The following is a 27,565-nucleotide window of genomic DNA, read 5'->3' on the forward strand; positions in this document are numbered from 1 at the left end:
ACAAATCCATAAAACAGTATTTTGCTATTACATTCAAAAGCACTTAATGCAATCAATGCTTTTAACATCTCTTAATTCCAGAAAAAATAATTCCCACACTGTTCCTTAAAAGTATTTGCTATCATCATGTTCTTAGATGAAAAATGGCAAATGTAAATACAAAGTAGTACAACTTCATTCCAGAAGCTAAAGACTTGGCTCACTTGGTAAATTTTGTTTTTCTGGATAGATACAACTTGGAAAACTGTCCCAAAGAACTATCATTTAACAATTAGAAACTTTGACTCATTTTAAATTGATAGCAATACTACTTGGGGTTGACCACTTCTACTCTTTGCCACTAATAGCAAAGTATAAAGAAATGGAGCAGAGTGGTTTACATATCCCCATGTCTCTTCTAAAAAACACATTCAAAATAATGATCCTATAGTAGCAGTTCTTTTCCTTTTCTAAAGAAAAGCTGAATTTACCTGCCATTCATTTTCTACTGCAAATTAGTTTGCCAGGTAAACGTTAACATGCTCTTTTTCAATTCATTTTGCTAAATCCACCTTTCCTTTTAATAATGCTAAACACTGTTCTGATTAAAAGCTTACCGGATAGTAATCCTGTTCGACCCTGACACCAGTTTCTTACACTGTTTCCTCTGTTAGACACATCTACCTTTATTTTGAAAGAGAAGGTAAAACAGAAGAGGCTCTTACCAGAGACAGGGAAAACAATTCGTTCAGCTAGATCCAACAGTGCTCTGTGCAGCCTGGCAGCATGAGTGATCCTTGGGCCTCACACAAAAGCGAGATAATTGGCTCTCAATGAAGAGATGTAAACATCCATCATAATGGCACTGGGGCTGAAACTGAACGCTACCTCAGCTGTTCTATGTACTCCGACTGGAAGATGATGTCACAAACATCAACTGGGTGTACTCTCATTGGCTTCTGTTACCTGGAATCATATCTTAACCCTAAACTGTCAGCTGCAAATTGAAATGCTCATCTCTGGCTATAATTTTGGCTGAAAGGGGAATGAAAGTGATGTTGAGCTCCTGGAGGTGAGCAAACTGAAAATACTGCCCCTCAAATATGCTAGGACCATTTTACATAATTAATTAATTGGGATCTGTGAGAATTTTATTTTTTAAAATATTTATGAAGTGGCAATATTTATGAAAGGTATTTCCCAGAATGGATATTAAAGGGAAATATTAATGCAATAACAACATCTGGAATTGTAAATTTTGTAATTGCTTTACATTGATTTTACAGAACTACCCTGTGAGATTAAGAAAGTCAAGGTGAGAAAAATTACAGTGTAGACAACTATACAGTGGAGCTTTCAATCAATTTGCTCACAGTAGCCATCTATACTTTTAAATCTTCTAATAAAAAAAATAGAGGTGCATTTTACTCCCTGAATGTTAAACAGTATCTCCAAAGTTTTGTATAATGAAGCTTAAAATGTGAGACATTAAAAGTGTAACATCACCAAAATAGTAATGTTAAATATTGGTTTTTACAAAGGGTAATTTATAAGTCACTAGAACCATAGACAAGCCCATTTCAGTAATTGAAGGCTACTTTAGAATATAGTGCTGTTCTCTCTGAGCACGAACAGGGAATAATTACCCATCCCTTACTCTCTATCCTGACAAAAGCCCCGGACTTCTCCCCAGGCTTAAATCCAGTGGGAGAAGGGGATAATGGGCTAAGCCGGTCGTAGCAGCTTGCTGCCAGAGGGACAAAACTACCATCACCTTGAAATATATCTATGCTTTCTCCACCAAAGGAGCTGTCAGCCGCATAACTGTGAGATGCAAGAATTACCAGAGCTATTCAATGACCGGCTCCTTCTAAATCCAGCCCAGTCATATCCCAGGGCAAGCCCTTTAAAAGCTGTGCAACTCAGCATGCAAACAGTACAACCACCTGGAGAGACAGTGAGAGAAATTCTTTTCATCCATCCTCACCTTTAGGGAAAGGAAGGTCACCCACAGTGCCCTGATATGCCTTTATGTTGATATGTGTCTTTGTGAATAACGGATTCAGGGCGCATAGTTGTTAAGACTATTTCACATTTTCAATGACAGACAATTATTTTTATTGTATGGTTCAATCAGAGTTCTAAAAGTTGAAAATCTATGAAATATGCTTTCATCAACCATACATTCAAAATTTCCTCTCAAGTTCTGACTCTCATGACCATTGTTTTAACTGTTCGAATAATCTTAGTAGCAGGTTTGTATGTGAGATACAGGGGCAAGAATTCTAGATTTGGGCTGCAAAGATCCAGCCTCCAACTCTTGCTCCATCACCTACTATTTGCGAGAACTTTGGAAAATTAATAACTTTCATGTAAAGAATAAGAATGATAATGCTACATACAGCAAAAAAGAAAAAAAAAGTTGTAGGGATTAAGTGAGGCAATGTATGAAACACTACGTAAATTCAAAAGTCTTACATAAATAGAAGAGGAAACTAATGTTATTGTTATGTAAAATATATTCATTTTAAAGGCATTTGTGTATTTAAAGTGAGGAGTCAATTTAGTGTCTTCAAAATAATGAAGTTAGAAATATTACCCAGGGGCGCCTGGGTGGCTCAGTCGGTTAATCGTCTGACTTCAGCTTAGGTCATGATCTTGCTGTTCATGGGTTGGAGCCCTCATTGGGCTCTGTGATGACAGCTCAGAGCCTGGAGCCTGCTTTGGATTCAGTGCCTCCCTCTTTCTCTGCTCCTCCCCCACTTGTTCTCTCTCTCAAAAATAAGTTTTAAAAAATTTAAAAAATACTAAAAAATAAGAAATATTATTACCCAAAACTCTTAAAATTTCGAGTAGAAAATAATGTTGTAAATTAACTTGGTTTATAATAGTGTCTCACTCAGTGGTCCTTCTTCTCCTTCCTCTTGTTTTATGTTTGTAGATTATTTATTAATTTTTATTATTAAAAAAAATAAATGTTTATTTATTTATTTTTGAGAGACAGACAGAGCACAAGCAGGGGAGGGGCAGAGAGAGAGGGAGACAGAATCTGAAGGAGGGATCCAGGCTCTGAGCTGTCAGCACAGAGTTCATTACAGGGTTTGAACCCACGAACCCTGACCTGAGCTGAAGTTGGATGCTTAACCAACGGAGCCACCCAGGCACCTCTTATTAATTTATTTTTATGTAAGGTCTACACCTAACATGGGGCCTGAGCTCATGACCCCAAAATCAAGAATTGTATGTCCTACCTACTGAGCCAGCCAGGTGCCACTCAGCGGTCTTTTCTTACAGTTATTGCCCCTCCCAGTATTATTTCGAATTTAATCATCTTAGTCAAGTGCAAGAATCTAGATTCAAGAAGACTATTTGTCAGGATGTACTTTGGGCCAACATGAAAGATGCTGTTCATTTATTTCTGCCTAACAACATAGGAGTTTAGACGGAAATGTGTGTAAAAAAAGATTCATTGCCATCAAAGTGACATAAAATTGAATGATAGATCAGAAAGATGAATTTGGACAATGGGAATGTCAACTGTATGTCTGGTAGACAAATGATAAAGCTAAGTCATTGTAATTGCTAAGGAGACATTTCATGGAGAAAATAATTATTTATAAAATAAAGTATGCTCCTCCATTTCATACATCACATAACATTTTAATAATATAAACATTTAATAGTAGGGATAGATAAATAGCCAATTTAGATTATATCCTGTTGCACATAGAACGCATACAGATAGATATATACCATTTTAAGATAAATGTATTTTCTGGTTCTTTTAATAAACACAGATTGTAACTTCTTATTTTGTTTTGGATTTGTTTGTGTGCTGCTATTCCACATAGATATAGGACACCATGAAGATTGGGAAATAAAAATACTCCTGGTATTGTGCAGGGCCCTTGTGTCAAATACCCACATCCTTCACGATTCATTAATAACTGAATACATTTGTAAAGGGACCTAATTTTGTAGTATTAAAATAAGCAAATAAGATTTTATAAGAATACAGAACTCTCTGCTTAAATATGACACATGATCAAGATTATTCATTGCATCAGTAAAATTTTTAGGGAGTTTACTTATAAAATATGAAAGAATAAATATGTGAATTGTGTACAATATAGGAACATTAATGGAATATAATATAATTCTTAGGAGAATGAATAGCAGAGATGGAAAATCTAGTAGAAATATTTTAAATTAATGCTGATTTATAATAATAATCTTTATGCGTTAATTTAATTTCAAATTTCATTGTAATTAAGACAGAATTTATATTTTGGTTTCAAACAATTACATCTATTCACTCAAGAAAGTTCCAGATAAATATAGCATATATCACATCTGGAAATCAGTGTGTTCACTCCAGTGTAGTTGATTATACATAAGAACAGAAAAATTGTATTTCTTGATGATATATGGTAATCATCTGAAATTAATGATGAGTGGAAGTTATGAAGTTTTAGTAATAGTTTGGTAGCGTTTCTTTAGGATGAGTGGAGATATTAATGGTTAAGGCCTTTCACTGATTTACTTGCAGTATGCCCTCTTGTAAAGTCTTGATACTTAAACATTGGTTTACATATGCATATGATTTAAAGCCAAAAATAAGACGGCAATTATGTAGTATGAACATTGATAATAAGACATAAAATCCTTATTACTATTATAAATAGTATTAGTAAGAAATCTAACATATAATGTAAAAAAATAAACATTCTAAGTAAACAAATGTTGAAACATAAAACTACAGAAAGAAAAATGAAAAGATGGTATCACTTTTTTGAGTATACTATTTATTATACACATGTGGAAAAGTAAAATACATTTTTTTCAGGATTAAAAAAATCAACTTCATAGAAAGGGAAAATAACAAAAACAACATTTTATCATGAATTCATCTACATCTCTCATTATTTTATTACATTCTTCCAACTACCATGGCCAGCTAACACTTATGGGTTCCAGAGAACAGAAAAATATTTTAACTTTAAAGCCATGTAAAAGCTTAATATAAGGGAAAGATAACTAAAGGAATTAATTTAGGCTCTATTCTGAGTACACTTTTATTAGTGTATGTTTTCTGATATGAAGAAAATGGAATCCATAAAAATATTTTTGACAAATCAAGTAGAAGATGTTTTGTAGCTCAAGCCAAGTACATCTCAGTTTTATTACTCTACTTACATACTATATATTTCCCAGGAGCTGAAATCATTGCAGTATTTAATTGCCTGACAATTTTTTCTGTTACATCAATTTTGTGGTTAAACTAATTATTTATATTATCAAAACAAATCAGCACTAGAGGCTAATTAAACTGGAGAGACCATCCTCCAATGTTCCCCAACCTACATATTAATAAGGTTTAGGTTAATACTAACTTCAGAAGCAATGAATATGTCCTTCAGGTGATAATTTCATAGGCAGGGCTTAGGAATTTAAACGGGTTTTAAACTCTTGTGAACATTATTACTTTCTCTGAGCAGTTAGGAATATTAGAATATAGAATTTTATAAGTCTTATAGCATCAATAACTGGCCGATGTCTGCGTTATCCACAAGATGGCACCTCTGTGTATTCCACAAACACTCTTAATACACTAGTTTATCCTTATTACGATTATTATTTAAAGAAATATAATATGTAAAGTATATCAGGAACTTACATGTGTGAATGCTTTTATTGGGTAACTTTTCAGTTTAAGAAGAACAAGTGATTAAGTTAAATTATTAAAACCTACTGAAAATAGGAATTATTTAAATTATCTTAAAATGTGTGGCTTTAAAACATTACTTTTTGCTAACACACTACCAAATGTTTCATTGTAAACTTATTTCAGAGGTTAATCTATTTAGAAGAAATGTTTTTTTTTTTTTTTCTGTTTCATGAAGACTTTTATATTGCTTTTGAAAAAGTGCAAACTGTTCAAAATAACTGAGATGATAAATCAATGATAACTTCCTGGTATAGTAAAGGGATACCTAAAAATTACATTTTCAATCTACTAAATTCTAGGCATAACCAAATCTGATAAGAATGTTTATTTGTTGATCTTGCTTGTATTCTTTTATTTTTATGCTTCGTGTTCTCCACTGTCACCTTTTTTTTTCTTTACGCTTACCTTAAATCTATTGTGTGGCAGCTTCAGTGTATTATCTTTATTTCTGTTTCCTGTGCAGATAAAATTTTGAAAATGCTTAGAATTATTAGGCCATGTCACCTTTATTTTCTGAGAATAAATATCTTCAAGATGTTTAACTATGTTTATGTGTCAGTAAATTTTACCCTAGAGAAGAGGAAAATGACTAAGGGTAGAGAAAGTTCTCCCATCTTATATGTTAAAGAAATAAGAATTCTCAGACTGAAGGTAAGAAACTCATGCTGTTTTAGTGATTCAGCACACTGTTTTTAGACACAAATTGCAAACATTAACTTATCATGGAAGATATCTCAATTTAATATATACTCTAATTTATTTTACTAGATTTATTTTACTAGATTCCCTTGGAATATCATCACTAATGTCTGAAAGAGACCTAAAGATCAGTGGGAAAAAAGGATTTGTTTCTCACCGTGTTCTCTGAACAACTGTATTTTATGTGGTTTCACATTACTCCTTAATTAAGGATACCTCACTTGATTTCTTATATATTTTGTTTTGTCCCTGATGTAAATTTCACAACTTCAACTCATGAGTTTTTTTTTCTTTCACTTCCGTTTTTTTGTCTTTTTTCTCATGTTGCCCAAATTATATCAAATCAAGGCTACTACCTCCTTCTTGACAAATAATGGACAACAGTAACCTCATAGAAACTGAAAATTAAATTTAGATTTTGACGAGGAACAATTTAACACAACTACCTTATATTTGACAAGAGAAAGGGTTTATTCATGTAAAACTCACCTGCTCCAAACGTATGGATGTTCACACACAAAGATAGTGAAAGACAGATTACTAATCATTTTACAGTGTTTTGCCATGTTACAAATTTGTAGTTGAAGACTTCAAATCAAACAGAAAAATCCGCATTACCACAAGGAGAATTAGGATTATTATATCAGTAAAAGAAAGAAAAATATCACCACCATCATCATCACTAACTGGAGCATTTACTTCGCTCTAAGCACTATGCTAATCTAATTTACATTACCTAATTTGGGGTGGGATTGTTTTTGCTTTTTTGCAACAGGTCTACAAGACAGGTCAATGCTAAGACTTTCTAAAGGATTCCTAGATTTGCACTATAAGCCAGTATTTCTCAATCATAGCAGCTATTTAAATCTCAACTGAGAAATGCCATAATATAGGACCCTCCTATGGATAGAATATCTGTGCTTCCCCCACACTCCAAACCCCAGACACCAATTTATGTGTTGCAACTTCGTGACCAATATGATGGTTTTAGAAGGTAAAGCCTTTGGGCGGGGGTTAGATCTTAAAGGTGGGGCCCTTATGATTGGGAGTTGTGCCCTTCCAATAAGAGAGACCAGAGAGGTACCTAAGTCCTTCTGCATGTAGGGTTAGAGTAAAAAAAAAAATGGTCATCTATGAACCAAGAAGTTTGCTCTCAACAGGAAGTTTGATCTTGGGCTTCCTGGCCCCCAGAACTGTGGGAAATTGATTTCTATTGTTTATAAACTGCTTACTTTGTGGTATTACTGTTATAGAAGCCCAAACAGATTAAGATAAGCCTCAATCCAACTACTTGTGTGAGAACCTCTGAGTACAGGGAGGGGGACAGGTGGTTGGCCCTGGTGTATGTTCCTCCTTTAAATGATGGTCTCTGTAACCAGGCTTAAAAATCATTGCCAAAATGATTTTTCCAAAAATCATTGTCAAAATGAATATGCAAGCCAAAGGTTTCAGGGTGCAACCTCAGATTTCATTAAAATAAGTAGAAAGTGTCCTAAAAATCTGAGGTTAAGTCTGTGAAGAAAGTAGGGCACAGTTCATATGTCAAACAACACTTCTGAGAGTGAATAAAGGAAAATCCATATTGCTCTGCATCCCCAAGGTGAAGAGACTTCCTGCCTGGGAAGTCTGAGGAGAAAAGTGTGATGGAGCATGATGAGTAGAGGCTGGGGAAGACAGAAGAACAACAAGTAGGGGAATGAGGTGAAAAGCAGCCAGTCCAGCATGCAGAGACTTCCCAGCAGCACTGAACGCTAGTGCTGGAGGACTCTGGTCTGCCCAGACAACATTTCCAGATCACTCCACTTGTGGGACAAGATTTCTCCCACACAAAGGATGCCCTCTCTTGACACATGACAACACTGAGCCTCACTCTACGTGTGCTATACTGATGCTATCCTTTTCAAAGATCCAGGACGTGCACAAACCCACTGACACAGAGGATGGTATCTAAATGAACAGTGGTTGTTTGGAATGGACTAGAACCTGTAAAAACCAACCTTATGACGGAAATAGTCAACTAATTTTTCTATAGTCTTCTATGATTCCATAGAATTATATTCATACACCAAGACTTGTGCCTGAGATATGCATTATTTTAATTTTACTTGTCCAAATGTATAGCAGAACTCGTATCTTTAGAATTAATCGTTAAGAATTATCTGTAATAAAGCTGGATTGTAATGCATTCCTGAGGGTTACGGGTGAGAATACTGCCATCTTTTGTTATTGTCTCTATAATGAAGTACATATATTTAGCTCTCTGTGTATGTAATTAAATAAATGTAATAATAAGTTTTAAATAATTGACAAGAAATGAGAAGCTATTTATAGACTTTTTAAAGAATTCGAAGAATTGTTTTAAATGTCTAATTTAGTGCTATGTCCATAACATTTGTAATCTGTTTCTTTCTCTGTACATCTGAAGTTATTACAATGTGTATACTTTGAAACCAATTGTCTTATCTTTGTCTCATGATGATCTGTCAGGAGCAGTTGTTTTTCACCTATTCATTAAGATCTGACATTATTTCAGCATTATTTTCAAGGCTTTCTTGTCTTTGGCAGTATAGAACTAGAATAACCTTCCTTAAATTTGTTATTTTGCCAAGCTTTGTTAAATAACCTCCTTTGTATTCATGTACTTTTTTACTCTTTTGCTATTACCTGATATTAGTAAATGTACTTTACCAGAATTGATTGAGTAGCAGTGCATTCCTCCATTACAGTCATGTAAGAAAATGCCCGGGTGTCCCTCTGACCATTTTTTTTTTTTTGTTAAATGGTCAAATCACAACCATTGTTTCAGGACACTGTGGACACATAATGTGGATTAATGACCTTCGACTGGATCTCGGTAGATCATTGTGCAGAAGCTCATCACTCAACTTAATCCACCAACTCGCCAAAGGTCAATGGTGACTACAAAGTCTATAGGAACCTTCTGCTTTGTCATGATGAGTGACAGGTGGGTGTGGCTTAAAGTTCTGAGGTATAAGTGACATCTTTATCTATCATCTCTGTCAATACATCTTCAAAATTGTAGACCTGGAAAATATACTAGCTCTTTCCAGGGTAAATCAGAAAAGAATCACTAAGTGAAGAGTGTGAAAATGTAGGAGATAACAAGAAATTGTTTTGTTTGTTTTGTTTTGTTTCCTGCCGGAAGCTATCTGCTCCTGGCATGTGTGTTTTTGTCTGTGACTAATAGAGGATCAAAACAGCCTGTAGGTTAGATGGGAGATATTCCTACCCCTCTACCATTCTGAATTCAGAATCAGTAAGGAAGAATCTGGAAATAGACAGGGGACTATAAGTATGTTGCACTGTTTTCTATTGCATGCCTCATGAGAGCATATATTATGAAGTGGCCAGGCTCCTAAGCGTTCCCCAAATTTTTTATCTTAGAATGAGCCAACCAATGGCTACTCCTGTGGATCACCATCATGGCCCATAGTTATGCCCTTTTACAGAGGGAAGAAATTGGTAAAGTCATTCTTTCCATCGCCTAATAAGGTTATTTCATGCTCAAATAACTCACTACCCTACAGCCCTGCTGCCATTGTTGTCGCTGATACAGAGTTAGTCTTTCATTGATTGCTAAATTACTCTAATTAAAACCTTATCTCATTCTCTGTATAGTCTTACTCATAATGTTTATTAAAAAAATGTGCCTTGGGCACCTGGGTGGCCCAGACAGTTAAGCATCCTACTCTTGATTTCCGCTCAGGTCATGATGTCACCTTTGTGAAATTGAGCCCCTTGTGCTGACAGCATGGAGCCTGCTTGGGATTCTCTGTCTCCCTCTCTCTCTGCCCCCTCCCCCACTCACATGTGCTGGTGTGTGTACTCTATATACATACATAAATAAATAAACTTAAAAAAATATGCCTCATATTTCACATAGGAGAAGTTATGCCTAAGGACCTTAAAAGTAAAATCATGGTATTGGCAATAAGTCTTTTGCGACCCCAGGCCTCTCAACATTGATTTTTCCCAAAATAGGGACAGAGTCATTCCTCTGCCTTATGCAATTTATAGGGTGAAAGCCCTGGAAAGACACATATATTTCTATGTTGAAGGGATCTAGGAAAGCCCCAACAAAATTAATGGAAGAAACTTACATAAAGCATATTGTCATGAAATATAAAATCACCAGGGATAAAGGTCCTGCAAGTCTGAAGAGAGAAAAAAAAATAGAATAAAAAAAAAAAATCAGGAATCACAGTAGCATCAGACTTTTTAATAGCAAAACTGAGAAAGGAAACAATGGAATAGTGATACTTACAAAATTAGTTTCAAAACAGAAATTTATACCCATCGACATTGCTAATTAAGTTTGAAGCAGTAAGTCATGGCATCTTCAGACAAGCAAACTCATGAAAATGCTACCTTCCACACCCTCTTTTGGAAGCTGCTGCAGGATGTACCCCATCAGAGCAACGGGCAAAACAAGAGAAAAGAAAATGTGAGTTTGGAAAATAGGCAATCTAACATTTGGGAGAGGCCATGGGAATTTTCTGGAGGATGATGATGATGAAAGGGAATCTTGGGATGATGGCGAGGTAGCAGGCCTATCATGTTAGAACAGAAGACAGCATTCTCCAGTAAGGATAACTGAATAACCAGTAACTACAAAGATATGAAACTAAAAGATTATTTGATGTGTCCGAATGTATTGAAGAAAGATATATTTTTTTGGAGAGAATTCTGTTCCTTCAAAAAGATATACACAAACAAAAATTGAGGAAATCTGTTACTAATAGATTTGCTTTTCAAGAAATGTTAAAATCAATACTTTAGAAGAAGCAAAATGATATAGAGTTCATAAACACAGATGTACATAAATAAGGGAAAGCATCAGAGAGGAAATAAGTAAAGGTCAAATACAAATTTGTCTTATTTTTAATTGATCTAAGAGATAAAGTTTGTTCAAAATACTAAAAGCAATAATGCATCTGTTATGTATGTATGTACATATGTATATGAATGTATACACACAGAAGAGATGGATACATAGGTGAATCTGTACACTTATATGTAAGTTAAATAAATGATATTAAGGACACAGGAAATAGGAGGGAGGTTTTAGGGCCATTTTGTTATAGAGCACTTACACAATCTATGAAGTGATATAATGTTATTTGAAAGTGAACTTGAATTAATTGTAAATGTATATTGTAAACTCAAGGACAGTGGCTAAAAAGAGTTTGGAAAAAATAGAACATGCTAAGAGAGAAAAGTGAATAAAAAATGCTTAATGAACCACAACAGGCAGAAAAAGAGTAAAAGACAAAAGTAGGAACAAAGAACAAATGCAACGCATGCAAATGAGCAACAGATATGGTGGATATTAAGCCAATTATATCAATAATCACTTTGAATGTCAATGGCCTCAATGCACCAATTAAAAGACAGAGGTTGTCAGAGCGGATTGAAAACCATCCACCAACTATATGTTGCCTACAGGAAACGCACTTTAAAAATAAAGACACATCCAGATTAAAAGTGAAGAGATAAAGACATAACATGCTAATGCGGACCAAAAGAAAGCAGGAGTAGCTATACTAGTTTGGGCCAGAGCAGACCTCAGAGCAAGACAAGTTATCAGGAATGAAGGAGGATGTTACAGAATGAGAGAAGGGAGAATTCCCCATGAAGATGTAACAGTCCTTAGTGGCATGTGCCTAACATCAGAGCATAAAAATGCATGAGGCAAAAACTGAAAGAACTACAAGAAGATATAGATGAGTCCACTATTACAGTTGGAGACATCGACACCCCTCTCTCATAAATGGGTCCAAAGTGCAGAAACGCAGAAAGACACAGGTGAACTTAAATGTTATTAATCAACTGGATATAAGTGGTATGTGCAAACTACTGCTTCCAAGAACAGCAGAATACACATTCTACTCATGCTCACATGAAAAAGTCACAAAGATAGACCACTTCTGGGTCCATAAAACACACCTTAACAAATTTAAAATAATAGAAATCATACAATGTCTGCTCTTGGGCCACAGTGGTGGAATTAAGTTAGAAACCAATAGCAGAAAGATAGTTGTAAAATCCTCAAATACGTGGAGATTAAAAAATACACTGCTAAATAACACATGGGTCAGAGAAGAAATCTCAAGAAAAGTAAAATAACATTTTGAACCAAATCAAAATGAGAACACAATTTACCAAAATTTTTGGGATGCAATTGAAGCAGTACTTAGAGGAAAAGGTATAGTCTTTTTTGGGTTTTGATATTTGGTATTGGGTCAGGAGGGAGAGATGAATAGAGCACAGAGGGTTTGGGGGACAGTGGAAATACTCTGTATGTTACTATAATGATGGATACATGCCATTATGTATTTGTCCAAACCCATAGAATGTGTAACACCAAGAGTGAACTTTAAGGTAAGCTGTGGACTTTGGGTAATCATGTGTGCCAATGTAGGTTAATTCTTGGCCAAAAAAAAAAAAAAAAAAAAGGTACCGTTTTAGTGAATAATGTCAGTGTGATAATGGGGAAGGCTATGTATGTGTAGGGCAGGGGCCTATGGAAAATCTGTATCTTCTTAATTTTGTTGTTAACCTAAAACTTGTTCTAAAAAAAGAACTTTATTAAGATAAGTTAAATATAAAATTGAAATTTATATGTAAAATCTCATAAATTTGTGTTGGGAGGGTGGTAAGACAATTAAAAGGGCACAGAAAAAAACAGAAACAATTTGTGAGAAGATATGCCCATTCTCCACAGCTGGTTCCCATCTCATCTTTTATTGGTTCAAGCTCTTGGTCCCATTGTCCCAGGTGCTAAACCGTCCACTGAAATTAGATTATCCTGATCTCTTACAATACTGTCTTAATTCTAGCTAGCTTCTCAGCTTATCCCTCCACAATCACCATGTGGTTAATTAGGGCCTTCACTACTTGGATAATTTAACAGGCATGTTAAAACAGGCATGGGCATACTCTGACAGCAGGGCACCTACCACCCTTTAAAAAAAAAACTGTATCAAAGTTAACATGAAATAACCCGCTAAATGACAATTTCCTGATAGAAATGTCTGACTCACAAATAATTTTTATAGCCAAGTGTTTCTATAGGAAATGATAGAGTAGACTTATATAGAATCTACACTCACTTTCCTTGGTTCCCATCCAACAATAGAATCAAATTAGGACACCAAATGTAAATCAGAGACTCCTGGGTTCAATTACTGATTTTATACTGATTTTATACTTAACTATTATGTCATCTTGGAGAGCAGTACATTATTTGCCTAGTTTGAACAGTATTTCTAACTTACTCTAAGAGAAAGTCATAATTGTAATTCATCTCAAAAGGTTCTTAAACTTACTAAAAGGAGAAATATAGTATATAAATTATTTAGATTGTTATTTAGCACTTGCTAATTGCTCATAAAAGGGATGGGTTTTTACTCTGAATCACATTGTATTTTTATGTAATAATGTTGAAATAAAAATAGTATAGACTGTATGTGTGTGTGTGTGTGTGTGTGGTTTGTTTTAGTTAAAGAGGACAGCTGTTCATCAAATAGCATTTATAACTAATCTAAGTATTCAACAAAACTTTGAAGGGTCAGTGTGGCATGTGGTAAAACAAAAGTTCTCAACAAAAGTCTATCTTTAGAAGTAAGTTCTGAAAACAGTTATGAGGCACTTTTAAATACTTGTCTAGCACCTTCTTGTGCAGAGTACACACTCATTAAATATTTATTGAATTGACTTGACATTTTAAGAATTAGTGACATATTATAGCAGAACATAGGTGAAACACATTGTGTCCATTCATTCAATCGACAACTTTTTATGGCCTGACATTGTATTAATTGCTATGATACAAACATGAAGTGCCTTTTACTTTGGTTTCAAGGAACTCTCAGTCAAGAGAGAACTGGAAACATTGAATGACATATTGCAGAGCAATTTTTATTCGTCAGTTAAGATAAACATAAGTTTATCTAGAAGGTTGAAACATCAAATGCTTGTTTCATGCTTATGTTAATAGGAAAAAAGATCCCACAAATCAGCAAGCTATTAGAAGCAATTTCCTGAGAAAAGCAACTTTTAAGATTTATAATAATGTTGTGACTGATTCAGACCAATATTTTGTAACCTGTGTATCTATAATACTGTATCGATTTTCAATACATACAACAAAGACCAAGAAGCATATCAAGACACTCAGGTACCTTCTGAATCATCTTGGATTGATTACATGTAATAGAGTTCATGATTAATTGAGAGAAACACCAGAAGCTGTTGTACTTTAGCATTGGATCTGCACTGGAGAGGAGTTAAGAATTATAGTGAATGGGGCACCTGGGTAGCTCAGTTAGTTAGGTATCCGACTTTGGCTCAGGGCATGATCTCACAGTGCGTGAGCTGGAGCCTCGCACCTGGCTCTGTGCTGTCACTCAGAGCCTGGAACCTACTTCGAATTCTGTCTCCCTCTCTCTCTGCCCCTCCTCCACTTGTCTCTCTGTGTCTTAAATATAAACATTAAAAAAAAAAAAAAAAGAATCACAGTGAATGGGACCTATAATGTAAATGTTTCAAACCCTTAACATCTCACCCCACCACCTCCATGTCTTGCTTAAAATCCTTCAGGGATTCTTGTTCTTAAAATAAAAGGAGGATTCTTCTTTGTGTGATTTACAATATTCTGTCTGATCTGGCCCCAATTACTCTAGCCTCACCTTCCACCACCGTTCTTAACCTCACTCTTGCTCTTTCTCTTCTCTTCTCAAATGACAGATTATAGTCCCGTTTCTTGCCATAATACTTTTTGCTACAGGGACTATGTGTATACCAAGACTGTTTTTTTTTTTTTTTTTCTGACTGGAATGACCTTTACTCATTCTTTGCTTCATTATTATTCCTTGTTATCACACCTAAAGCCACTGAGCCCTCTGTTATTCACTTATAATCATTCTGCATCTTTGGCCACGAGACTTTTGCACATGCTTTGTATTCTGTCTAAATATTTTTCTACCCATTCCATCTCCCTCTTCATCTAGGTATGTCTGCTCCTCCCACATCAGCCAAGAGAAATTCACCCCTGACCTCCCTAATTAAGTAAAATCTTTATTATATTCTTTCATAGTCCAAGTGACTTTCTTTTGTTTTGTTTATCATTATAATCGATTTATTTATTATGTTTAAAATGTTTGTATCTTCCTCTAGAATATAATGTCTTTGAAAGCAGACCTTCTGTCTGTTTTTGTTTATTAGGTTAGGTGTTTGATATGTTTTGTAGACTAAATGAATGTCTAGATACTTTAGTACACTATACCAAACATGCACATAAGATTAAAGTTTTTGGCATGATATGGCTATTTATTTTTAATTTTTAAATTTTTCAAATTATTTATAGTTTCAACCCTTTTGGAAATTAATTTCTACCCAATATAAGAATTATAGGAAAATATTTTTTAATATATTTGTAACATTTTCTAAAATGTTTTACTTATTAAATTTTGAAATTTCACCCATTATATCTCTATATGGGATAATTCTCAACTTTATTCCCAAATGGCTATGTTGCTTGTAAAATGGCTTAGAAAAAAAATTTTACACAATATTTTAAAATAATTAATACAACTTGAAATATTAGATTTTACCTTTACAGTACAGGTGAATTTTATTTTTCCATAAGTGGCTTGAGGTTGTGAAGTAACCCATGAATTGGCAAGTAAAACCAAAAATCAGAAATGTTAGAATGGATATATATTTTGAGAAAGCAGAATAAATGTTATTCTGCATTTTAAATAAAATTTTATATTTATTATTTTTTTAATTTTTGAGCTGTCTTCTCAAAATTTTATGTATGCATTAGGGTATAATAATTAAATGAAAGGGGAGTAAATAAATTATAAAGTTGGATCAAAAGATATAAAGACATCCAGAGACATCCCAGACCATTATTAGGCTTTGGATGGGGAAATAAAAAAAAAAAAAACTTTTCTTTATCTTGGAAGAGAAATTGGTCAGATCTTAGAACTGGGTTTTTACACAAATATATCTTCTGAAAATAGGCAATGGAATTCTGAATATCTCTGGAGTGATTATTCTCACCAAAATATGAGTCAGACAGATACAATTTTTGGTGGGATTAGACTATGTTGAAACTCAGTGACATTCCCAGATTATTCTGGAGAGGTTGGTTCTGAAATATCAAGAGGTCCTTAAAGAAAATGCTTAGAAATTTGACTACATATGTCAGGCTTGAATTACAAGTACTTTTCATCATAGGTAGAATGTTGATGCTAGTCATGTAGACATAGGACTGGTAGAGGTTCAGTGGCCTTAGCAATGATTACTTCCACCACTTCATTCAGACTATATATATTACATATGCGAAAAATAGATCTTATTCAAACTACATATATGACATATGTGAAAAATGAAGTGCAAGACCTCTAGTCAACAAACTCAAGATCTTATAGCTAAAGACATCCTTGTTACAAAGTTGTGCTTCTTGATTTGTTCTCCAATCCTTGTTTCGTTTTTTACTTCTCATAACCTTTGTTTCTTTACAGCACAAGTTTTCTTACCTTAGATTCAATGGGCCCATCACCAAAGAACTGTATACTGTGTCAAAACTTGCCCGGTGTAGACAGGCAAATTGTATATGGAAAGTGCTTGATATATACAAAGCAAGAGGGGGGTGAGGGGGAGAGAGACTTTTTTTCCCTTTTTAAACCTGGTATCCACCATATATTTTAGTTAAGAACATAAATATTTTTGAGGTGTCTATTAAAAACATTAGTAAAAAACAAGGTATAATCTTACTAAAATATTTTGTTCTACTTATTGAATTGGTATTGTTCAAACAAATAAAGGGATTTTAACTATACATATGTGTCCTTGTGGTCTCCCATCAATAAATTTATTTTATTTTATTTTTTTAATTTTTTTTCAACGTTTATTTATTTTTGGGACAAAGAGAGACAGAGCATGAACGGGGGAGGGGCAGAGAGAGAGTGGGAGGCACAGAATCGGAAACAGGCTCCAGGCTCTGAGCCATCAGCCCAGAGCCTGACGCGGGGCTCAAACTCAAGGGACCGCGAGATCGTGACCTGGCTGAAGTCGGACGCTTAACCGACTGCGCCACCCAGGCGCCCCAATAAATTTATTTTTAGTGTTTAGTTCAGTCCTTATTTATATGTGTGACATTTCTGAAAAAAAATTTGAAGAAAAAGTGACAAACTTTCTTCTTAAAAGCATATATATATATATACTTAAAACAAAAAGCAAGTTCTGTGTGTGTTTGTTATGCCTATAAGTGGAGAAAACATCATAGTTCACCCAACCATTCCTCCCATCCACATACACATCACACACACTTGCCTTTTATATAAATCTGTCATATATATGTTAATTCATATTAACATATGATATCAGTATATATTTTTTTATTCTTACATTGCATTTTTACTCACTCCATGCCATTTTGTATAATTGTTGTGAGCCTTTAGCAGATAATCACGAGCTCTTCAAAAGAAGAGTAAAAATAGAGCACAAAGTCCTTATATTGTATCTGTTTGTAAAGGACATGCTTAAAATTTTTATATCATTAAATTACTTAAAGTATCTTTTAACAGCTCTTATCTGATCTGTATATTTGTCTTTAATTTTGAAATATAAAGTTTATTTCTATTCATTTCCAAGAAATATTTAAATAAAATGTTTCTTAATTTTTTTTTTCCTGATGGCGACTTAGCTAAATATAGCTCTCTTCCCTAAAATCTACTGACATCTCTTGACAGCAATAAAAAAAAAAAAAAATCCTGGTTAACTACTATCATAAAATGTAATTGTTAGTACATTCTAGTCAGGGTCACTTAGGACAAAGGCAGTTTCTAAGTGTTAACTCAATTACAAATTTACAGTTCAGTTTTTATCCTGGTGGCCAATTATATTAGAGATCTCTATTATTATTACTTTTTTTGCTTACCCCTAATTTATTTCTTAGAGGAACTATCTTGCAAAGGGCTCTACCTCTTTCATGCTAAATGACTCCACCATCTTGAAGATGCATAGTCCCCAAGGTGGATATTTGAATATTTGAACTAAGAGATGGTAGGATCTGGGCTATTGTAGTTAGTGAAGGAATGCATGGAAGATTAATAATGTTTGGTTATTTACATTTTGGGGGCTGCTCTAGGTTCTAACCTTTATGAAAGCACTATGTAACGATACTTATATTTCCATAAGATTTGTATTTTTTTAAATTGTCATACACATGCCATACAATTTACTATTTTAATCATTTTTAGTTTTATGGTTCAGTGGCATTACTTGTAAAATCATCACCACCATCCCTATTCAGAATTTATCTTCCCAAACTAAAACCCTGTACCCACTTAAGAATAACTCTACACACCCTTCTCCCCACAGTCCCTGATAACCACCATTCTATTCTCTGTCTCTATGAACTTGACTACTCCATGTACTTCGTGTAAGTGGAAACATACAGTATTTTTTCTTTTTGTGTCTGGCTTATTTCATCTTCAACTTTTATTCATGTTGTAACATGTATCAGAATTTCCTTCATTTTTAAGGTTGAATATCCTATTGTATGTAGAGATCAGATTTTGTTTATCCATTTGTCCTTCAATGGACATTTGGGTTGTTTCCATCTTTGGTCTATTGTGGTTGATGCTGTTATCAACATTGGTGCACAGATTTCTGTTTTGGTTCCTGTTTTTAATCCTTTTAAAGGTGAAATTGCTACATCAAATGGTAATTATATGTTTAATATTTCTGAGGAAACACCATATTGTTAAGACATATTATTTTTTTGAAAGTGTTCCTTTGTCCATGATATTTAAGAGTTTATTTATCTCTCTGAAACTAAACAATCCCCAAGTAAGAAATTAATGCAATGATGATACCAGAAATAAACCCATACATTCCCTGCATGGAATGGAAGTCAGAATCTGACTTCACATTAGCCTGATAATGACTCTCCCCTGCATATACAATAGCAAAGCTCTTCTTAAATACATATTATCAATTAATCACTATTTCTCTACAAAAGGAAGGATGAGTTAGGAGGTTTTTTGTAGTTGTTCAAACTGTTATAGATATTAGTGGAATAGATAGCATGCTGGCGGTTAAGATGGAGAAATATTTGAAAAATAGACTTGGCAAGATTCGTTTTCTAGATATAGCATACAATGCTGGTTGAAGGCTCAGATTCTTGAACCAGACTGTCTGAGTTCAAATTCTGATTTCAAATTGTGACCTTGGGCAAATTACTTAAATTTTATATATATATATATATATATATATATATATATATATATATATATATATATATATATATATATAAAGCATGTTGAATTTAGGTGAAGATGTGAGATAAATAGTTACAAATTTTGAGGGACACCTGCGTGGCTCAGTTGGTTAAGCGTCCAACTTTGGCACAGGTCATGATCTTGCAGTTTGTGAGTTCAAGCCCTGCATTGGGCTCTGTGCTGACAGCTTAGAGCCTGGAGCCTGCTTCAGATTCTGTGTCTCCCTCTGTCTCTGCCCTACCCTGCTTTCACTCTATCTCTCTCAAAAATAAATAAACATTAAAAAAATAGAAATTTTGAGTACAAAATGGAATGTACAAATATGAAGCTCTGAGAAAAGAGATTAGAGTTGAAGTCCAAATCTGGAGAATCATCAGCATATAAATTGCATATTATGATCTAAAGCAAATACACAATGAGAAAAGGGCCTAGTAGTGAATTCTGAGTAATTCCAAAATATGGTAACCACCAATAGTTTGAATTTAACAAAAAGTTCACGTACCTCCAAACCTCAAAGGCATCAATGGTTTTGGCATCAAAGATACCCTAATCTTAAAAGTGGTTTTCATCAAAATGACTATATATATATATATATATATATATATATATATATATATATATGTGTGTGTGTGTATATATATATATGTATACAAAATATGCATATATATGTATATATATGTATATATATATATATGGTTCCATTAATAAAACTGGCATTATACTAAAAGTTAACAGTAAATTTGAATATGAGTCAACATAATGTAGAGCAATGTGGGCAGTTCCCAAACCACATCGATGTCATAGAACAAATCCTTGAAAGTGATGTGGCAACTGAGGTTTTGCACAAAATAATGATGTAAAACATCTAGCTAGCCATAAGGAGGAATTCCTTAGTAGATTTACAAATAGAATATTCCAAACGTGAGTTTTCGGGGACTGAACAAGAAGTAAAACCTGCATTTGCTTCTGGCAAATTGTCAACTACCATCCAGTGTCCGTATTATATACTCAGACTTGCTAGAATCATCCTATTACATTAAGGTGAAAAATAACTTTGGGGTCAGTTGTCTGCCTCCAAACTTGCCAGGGCAGAATATATGAGTGGGCTTGAAAATTAATTTCTGCCTAAGAGTTAACACCATTCTGTGAAATAAAGAAAGTGAGAAAAGTGAACATTTACAGAATTACAAAACCTCCTCTTTGCAGAAAAGCCTTGGATCATTAGATAGCAAAGATTGGCTGAAGCATATAGATTAATGTGGTAAGGGGGTTCACAGATATTTTTATATGGCCCCTTGGATCTTGGGAAACTGAAGTTATTTCAAGGGGTTGATAAGGTTGGTCAAGAAAAACAGAGCTAACCTACAGTCAATAGTTTATCCATCTTGATTTAACTTAATATGATGCCATGTGTCCTATTTAAAATACGTAATATGTCACTTGCAAATTACAATAAAAAGTAATATGTAACATCACAAACTACCTATGCTGAAAAGCAATATGATAATGAAGGTATATAGTATAATGGTTAGGGGGAAAGGTTCTGGAGTCACTTGGATGAAGTTCCCATTTCCCAGTTTCGTAATTCCATCTGTGACTCCATGAAAGCTCCTCAACATGTTTCCTCTGTAGAACAGAGCTCATAAAGATTTTATGAGAATTAAGTGAAATAAATGAATGAAAAGCAATAAGCACAATGCCTACCAGTGGATATCAGAAAATGCCCCCCAAAGATATCCTTGTCTTAATCTCTGGAATGCATGGATGTTACGTTACTTGGGTAGAGGAACTTCGCAAATGTGATTAAGTCAAGGTTTTTGAATGGACAGGTCATTCCAGAATTATCTGGATTATTTTGGAAAATAATTATATTATCTTGGTGGGTGCAATGTAATAACAAAGGTGCTGAGAAGAGGGATGCAGAAGAGTTAGGGTCAGGGAAAGAAGAATCAGAATGGAAGCAGAGTTTGGAATAATGCAGGGTGACGAGTGATGCAGACAATCTCTAGAAGCTGGGAGAAGCAAGGATTCTCCCCTAGAATTTTTGGAACGAACAAAGTTGTGCTGATCCATTTTCCGCTTCTGACATCCAGAACTATAAAATAAGAAATCTGTGTTGTTTTAAGCCACCAAGTTTGTGGTAATTTGTTACAATGGCAATAGGAAACTAATACAGTAACACAAGATAATTCCATAATAAATGTTAGCTGATATTATTGAAAAATGAAAAAAAAAAACATGGTGGGGATAAAAAGATGAGGAATATATTCTTTTTAGGGGAAGGAACTGTTATTATTTTTACTTACATGTATATAATGAAATGAGACCTATACATTGTAAAATATTTAAAAATATAAACCAAGGAAAATATATACAAGAAAAATTACAACTATCTTTTCCATTCAGGATCCATAACCTGCCATTTCAGAAATAAAGGTTTGTTAACAGATTCTCGTGTATCCCTTCAAAAATGTTCCTTTATAAAAGATATTTATAACTATATTTTTCCTGATTTATGGCTTTTAGATGTTGTATAGACTTTCCTACTTATCTCTTGTTATTTTGCCCATTAGTGCTAAATTGACCTTTTATCATTGTGAAAGGACATTTAAAAATCTTTATTAATATTCTGGGGTGCTTGGGTAGCTCAGTCTGTTCATGATCTCATGGTTCATGGGTTTGAGCCCTGCGTCTGGCTCCACGCTGACAGTGCAGAGCCTGCTTGGGATTCTCTCTCTCTCTTTCTCTCTCCTTCTCTCTCTCTCTGACCCTGACCCACTCAGACATGTGCTTCACTTTTTCTCTCTGTTTCTTGAAATAAATAAATTAATTTAAAAAAATCTTTGTTAATATTCTTTATGCTGGAGTTAATCTTATCTGACATTATTAAGCCACTGACTTCATTATGATTTGTGTTTAAAAAACATATCTTTTTGCATATTGCTTTTAAAATTTTTTTTTAGTTTTTATTTATTTTTGAGAAAGAGAAAGAGAGAGAGAGAGAGAGACAGAGACAGAGATAGAGACAGAGACAGAGTGCAAGCAGGGGAGAGGCAGAGAGAGAGGAGACACAGAATCCGAAGCAGGCTCCAGGCTCTGAGCTGTCAGCACAGAGCCTGACATGGGGCTTGAACTCATAGACCAAGAGATCATGACCTGAGTAGAAGTAGGATGCTTAATTGACTGAGCCACCCAGGCACCCCCGCATATTACTTTTAAATTTTCTATGCCTTTATACTTAGTGTGTACAGCATATGGCTTGGTCATTCTTTGTGTAACCATTATGGCAGTCTTTGTTTTTTAATTAGAATTATTTGGTCCATTTAAATTTAACATAATTATGGACATGGTTTTATAGCCACTGTCTTACTATTTATTTTTGTTTGTCAACCATTTCTTTTTTTCCCTTCCTTTCTTGCTTCTTTTGAACTGAGTACATTTTAGTATTCCATTTTATCTCATCTATTGCTTTTTTCACTCTACTTCTCCCTGCTTTTCATGGTTTCTATGTGAATTACAGTATGTGTCAGAGTAGTCTATTTTGCAGATGATTTTATGCATGATTTAAGGAACTTACATTGGTTTACTTTCATTTCCTTCTAGTCCTTTATACAGTTGTTATACATTTCATTTCCCCTCCCTCCCTCTCTTTGAGAATATATTATTTTGTATAATCAATTATCTTTTGAAGAAATTCAAAAATTGAGTTTTGAAAAAGACTTCTGTACGTGGCACATATTTACCATACTCAGCCCTCTTTATTTGTTGGTATGGATGCTAATTTCCACCTGGTATCAATATCATCTAGCCTAACTAACCTGCTTCAACATTCATAAAGTGCAGAACTGCTTGTGGTAGATTCTCCGAGTTTTTGTTCATGAAAAAATATCTCTATGTTGTCTCTGTTTTTGAATGGCATTTGGAGAACACTTATTTGTGGGCTTTAAATTCCATTTCAACATTTCAATTTTTTTCTTTTGTCTTTAATGATTTATTTCATTTTTTAAATAAAAAGTATGAGGCCATAGTTATCATAGTCACTCATGTAAGTAGTATGGTATCCCCTTCTGTCTGCTTTTAAAATGTTCTTTATATTTTGCTTTCAGTAGATTGACTATGTTGTGTTTATGCGTGGCTTTTTTTTTTTTCATCTGGCTTGGGGTTTGTTTTGATTCTTTAATCTGTAGGTTATTTTTTTTTTTCAAATTAAAAAGTGCTAAGCCACTATTTATTTATTTATCCCATACACTTTCTTTTCCCTTCTGGAATTCTAATCATATATATATATATATATATGATATATATATGATATATATATATATATATATTAGACATATATATGTCTAATAATTCTAATCATTAGACAATGATTAGACAATATCAGTTATATATATAGTTATATATATATATATATATATATATATAAAACTGATATTGTCCCACATGTTTCTGAGTCTTTTATTTTTTTTTCTTTAATTTGTTGTCCGTGCTCCTCAGTTTCAATGATTTCTATTTTCCGATGATTGATAATCTTTATTACAATGGCCTATCTTCTATTAAACCAATCCAGTATCTTTTTCTTATTTTTTTTTAAATTTTGGATATATTGTAATTTTAAATGCTAGAATTTTCATTTAGTTCATTTTTATAGTCACTATTTCTCTATTGAGATTTCCCTTCTACTCATTCATTACGTTTAGATTTCTCTTTATACTTTCATTTATTATAGCAAAATAAACTATTGAGGCAGTTAATTCTCACATGTTATATCTGTGTTTGTTTCTAACGGTTGTTTCTTTTGTTTGGTTTTAAATCACTTTTTCCTATTTCTTCAGATATGTAGTAAATATTTATTGTATATTCTGTATAGTCAATATTGGTGACGATCTGATTTTTGTGTTTCCTTAAAGTTTTGAGTTTTTTTGTTTTTTTGTTTTTTTGTTTTCTTTCTGGCAAGCCATTAATCTACGGATGCATCACCTTGATTATCTTCAGTCTTATTTTCAGTTTGTTTTTTATTGTAGTTCTAGAGTAACCTTATTTCAAGGACTATAGACACCCTCCTGCAAAGATTTTTCTGGATTGTGTTTTTTTCTGATATCACAGTGAAATGACTAGGGTGTTCAGATGAAATTTGGCTTATTATACCTGGTGTGTTCTCTAGCTGTTCGCTAGAAAACATTGCAGAATATTACCTATGGCATATGCAGCTCAGTCTTCAGCAGAAGACATAAAAGCACCCTTGTGCAAAGCCCTGGAGCTTTTTCTTTATTTACTCTGCAGGACCACTTCCAACCACCTTATCATTGTCAAACTCATCTCTGATTCTTCAGCATCGTGAGGCCACCATGCTTTATTTGGAATCTACCTTTCTGTCCCATAATCAAGAAAGTTTCTCCAGGAAGAAACCAGACACAATTGTGAGATTCATCTCTTTTGTTTCTTGAAGTCCTGTGTTCTCTCTTTTTCAAATTCCAAACACTGTCGCTTCACCGTTTTGCCTGATCTTATAGTGGTCGACAGTGGGAGAGCTATCCCGTAAGTTGTCTGTCATGGACAGAAGTGGAAATTACATGTATAATCAATTTCCATTATCCTCTTTAGAAATTATTTTTCCTTTTTTGAAATGCTATATGATTCTGGGTTTTAAAATCATTATATTTTCTATAAGAGTGAGATGGAAAATAGGAAAATGAAAATATGGTCCAAGTGCCCTTCACAATGGAACAAACTTAGATGCTTCTTAACGGCTCTAGCTTTTATTAATAATGATTAAATGTGAAATCAAAGAATAATAAGAAGTATCAGTATTTCACATGCTTATGCTAATCCCGATACACTGACCATTGACAAAGCACTGTTTGTTGGTTGTTTTTACATTTTTTTGGAACTCTGAGCTACAAATGTATTCTGTTTTCAGCTATCTGCCAAGAGCATAAATAGTTGAGCTTTAAAATGACACCCAGCTACATCTCTATTTGTCTGAATAAATGTCTGTATGTGATATGTTTATAACTGTTGCAACACTTCTTTTCTTCACCCTGACAGTTCTGTAGAGATACAGTATATCACTATATGGAATTCAAAGCATGTTCAACACTTTGTGCTAAGGCATTGCTGCTTCAAAATGTTTACAATTTGATCCTGTCTGAACCCATTGAATCTACTGCAACCAAAACTACACTTGCACTAAACTCTATGGCTGAATCAAAGGTAAACACAAAGTTTTCAAAACACTTCAAAGGGCTCAAACATAAATGTATTTGTATCATCTAAGCAAAGTGCAATGACTAAAAGTTCTCTCAATTGTTTACGTGAAAAAAAGTAAAGTAAAACGCAACATAGATATACATACAAATATATTATCCAGGGCTGGAAAGCATAACCTTATATTTTTACAGTAGATTTTTCTTTCTAAAAACAATTTTTAAAATATATAGAGACACATATAACAATATTTAAAAATTAAAATGTCCATTAGTGTCCTTTGCTTAAGAAGACAAAAACAATTAATGTTGTCTTACGAAAACTTCCCTAGAAGCACTTCTTTCAGTAGTGGTGATTTCACTTGTTTCTAAGATCTAGCCCAAGATCTTCCAAATTATGAGAGACTGAAATCTAAGTTAGTCTGAGGAAATCTATCAAAAATTGTACCAAAAAAACAAGTCATATTTTGGAGAGCCATTATTTCTTAACTCTTTCTTTTTTTCTCATGCTTATCATCATTTAATTACAATAAAAACCCTCTCATTATCTCTTTGGTTAATTGAAAATAAACAGTAGAATAAAACAGAAAGCCGTGAACAACCATATAATAAAACAGAAAGCCATTAACTACCATATATATATACACACATATATAATACACATATATATGTATAATATATATATTTATATATATATATAATATATATATTAGGCATTTGTTTTGACATGGACCATATAAGTGCATATGTATTTTTTGTTTTGTTTTGTTTTAATTTTTTTAATCTTTAGTTTAGAGAGAGAGACAGAGTGTGAGCAGGGGAGGAACAGAGAGAGAGGGAGACACAGAATTTGAAGCAACTCCAGTCTCCAGGCTGTCAGCACAGAGCCCAAGCAGGGCTGGAGCTCACAAACAGCAAGGTCATGACCTGAGTCAAAGTCTGATGCTCAACTGACTGAGCCACCCAGGCGTCCCTTCTTCTATTTTTGGCTAAGTTGTTTTGTTTTTTTGTTTGTTTGTTTGTTTTTTGGCAACCATCTGCTGATCAGAGTTCCATTCAGTCTTTAAAGCTAAAAACATCCATTGTGAATGTACTCTATTCCAGGATTTTTTTTTTTATTCTTTGGTGGAAGAAAAATTTAAATCCGAAAATCTTGGATGCATATACTTTCCAAACATTCACTATTTTTCAATCATTTTTACATAATGTAATAGTAATACATTTAGCAACTAAATTTTAAGTCTTTCTCAATATTAAATTAAAATTTCATACAAACAAAGCCATATTTTTTGTGTATACATATTTACTTAGTCTATATGATATTCAGGAAAATATAGAATTATAATAAGAAGAACATCTTGAACAAACAAATTTGTGATCACACTCATCTGAGCCTTGGTAGGCATATAACCCAAGTAAAGGAGCAGTTACTAACCTCCTAACCACAAGTGTTAAGATTCCTACAGATAAAAGTTGCTGTTTTGTTGTGGGAATGGGGGGTGTTGAAACTGAAGAGGCACTTATGTAGAGGTCATGAAAGAGAGTTTCTATCATGCATATTTAATGTCATTTATTCTGTGGATTCTAAGCTTTTTCCTGCCTGTCTTGTTCACCACTATTATCTTCAGTGTATGGCA

At 33.8% G+C, this 27,565-nt stretch overlaps 1 protein-coding gene and 1 long non-coding RNA gene across 15 annotated transcripts in view; one reads left to right on the forward strand and one right to left on the reverse strand.

The window, feature by feature from the left end:
• The window catches only part of MGAT4C (MGAT4 family member C), a 720,391-nt gene that overhangs the window by 224,774 nt on the left and 468,052 nt on the right, over positions 1–27,565 (reverse strand). For 9 of the 13 annotated variants that reach the window (XM_053226562.1, XM_053226563.1, XM_053226560.1 and 6 more), the window contains exon 1: positions 705–2,961. The exons of the other annotated variants lie outside the window; for them this stretch is intronic. The gene's annotated coding sequence lies outside the window, so the exon portion shown is untranslated. Of the gene's footprint in view, positions 1–704; positions 2,962–27,565 lie in introns of those variants that run through there. 13 annotated transcript variants of the gene reach the window in all.
• LOC128316447 (uncharacterized) lies at positions 741–27,152 on the forward strand. Of its 2 annotated transcripts, XR_008300374.1 has the most exons (4): positions 741–1,051; positions 25,006–25,142; positions 25,771–25,935; positions 26,724–27,152. It is a non-coding gene; the product is annotated as an uncharacterized LOC128316447 (long non-coding RNA). The 2 variants fall into 2 exon arrangements; XR_008300375.1 differs by lacking the exons at positions 25,006–25,142; positions 25,771–25,935; positions 26,724–27,152 and adding exons at positions 9,213–9,364; positions 10,134–10,300.

The sequence above is a fragment of the Acinonyx jubatus genome, chromosome B4 (genome assembly GCF_027475565.1).
Source record: "Acinonyx jubatus isolate Ajub_Pintada_27869175 chromosome B4, VMU_Ajub_asm_v1.0, whole genome shotgun sequence".
NCBI lineage: Eukaryota > Metazoa > Chordata > Mammalia > Carnivora > Felidae > Acinonyx > Acinonyx jubatus.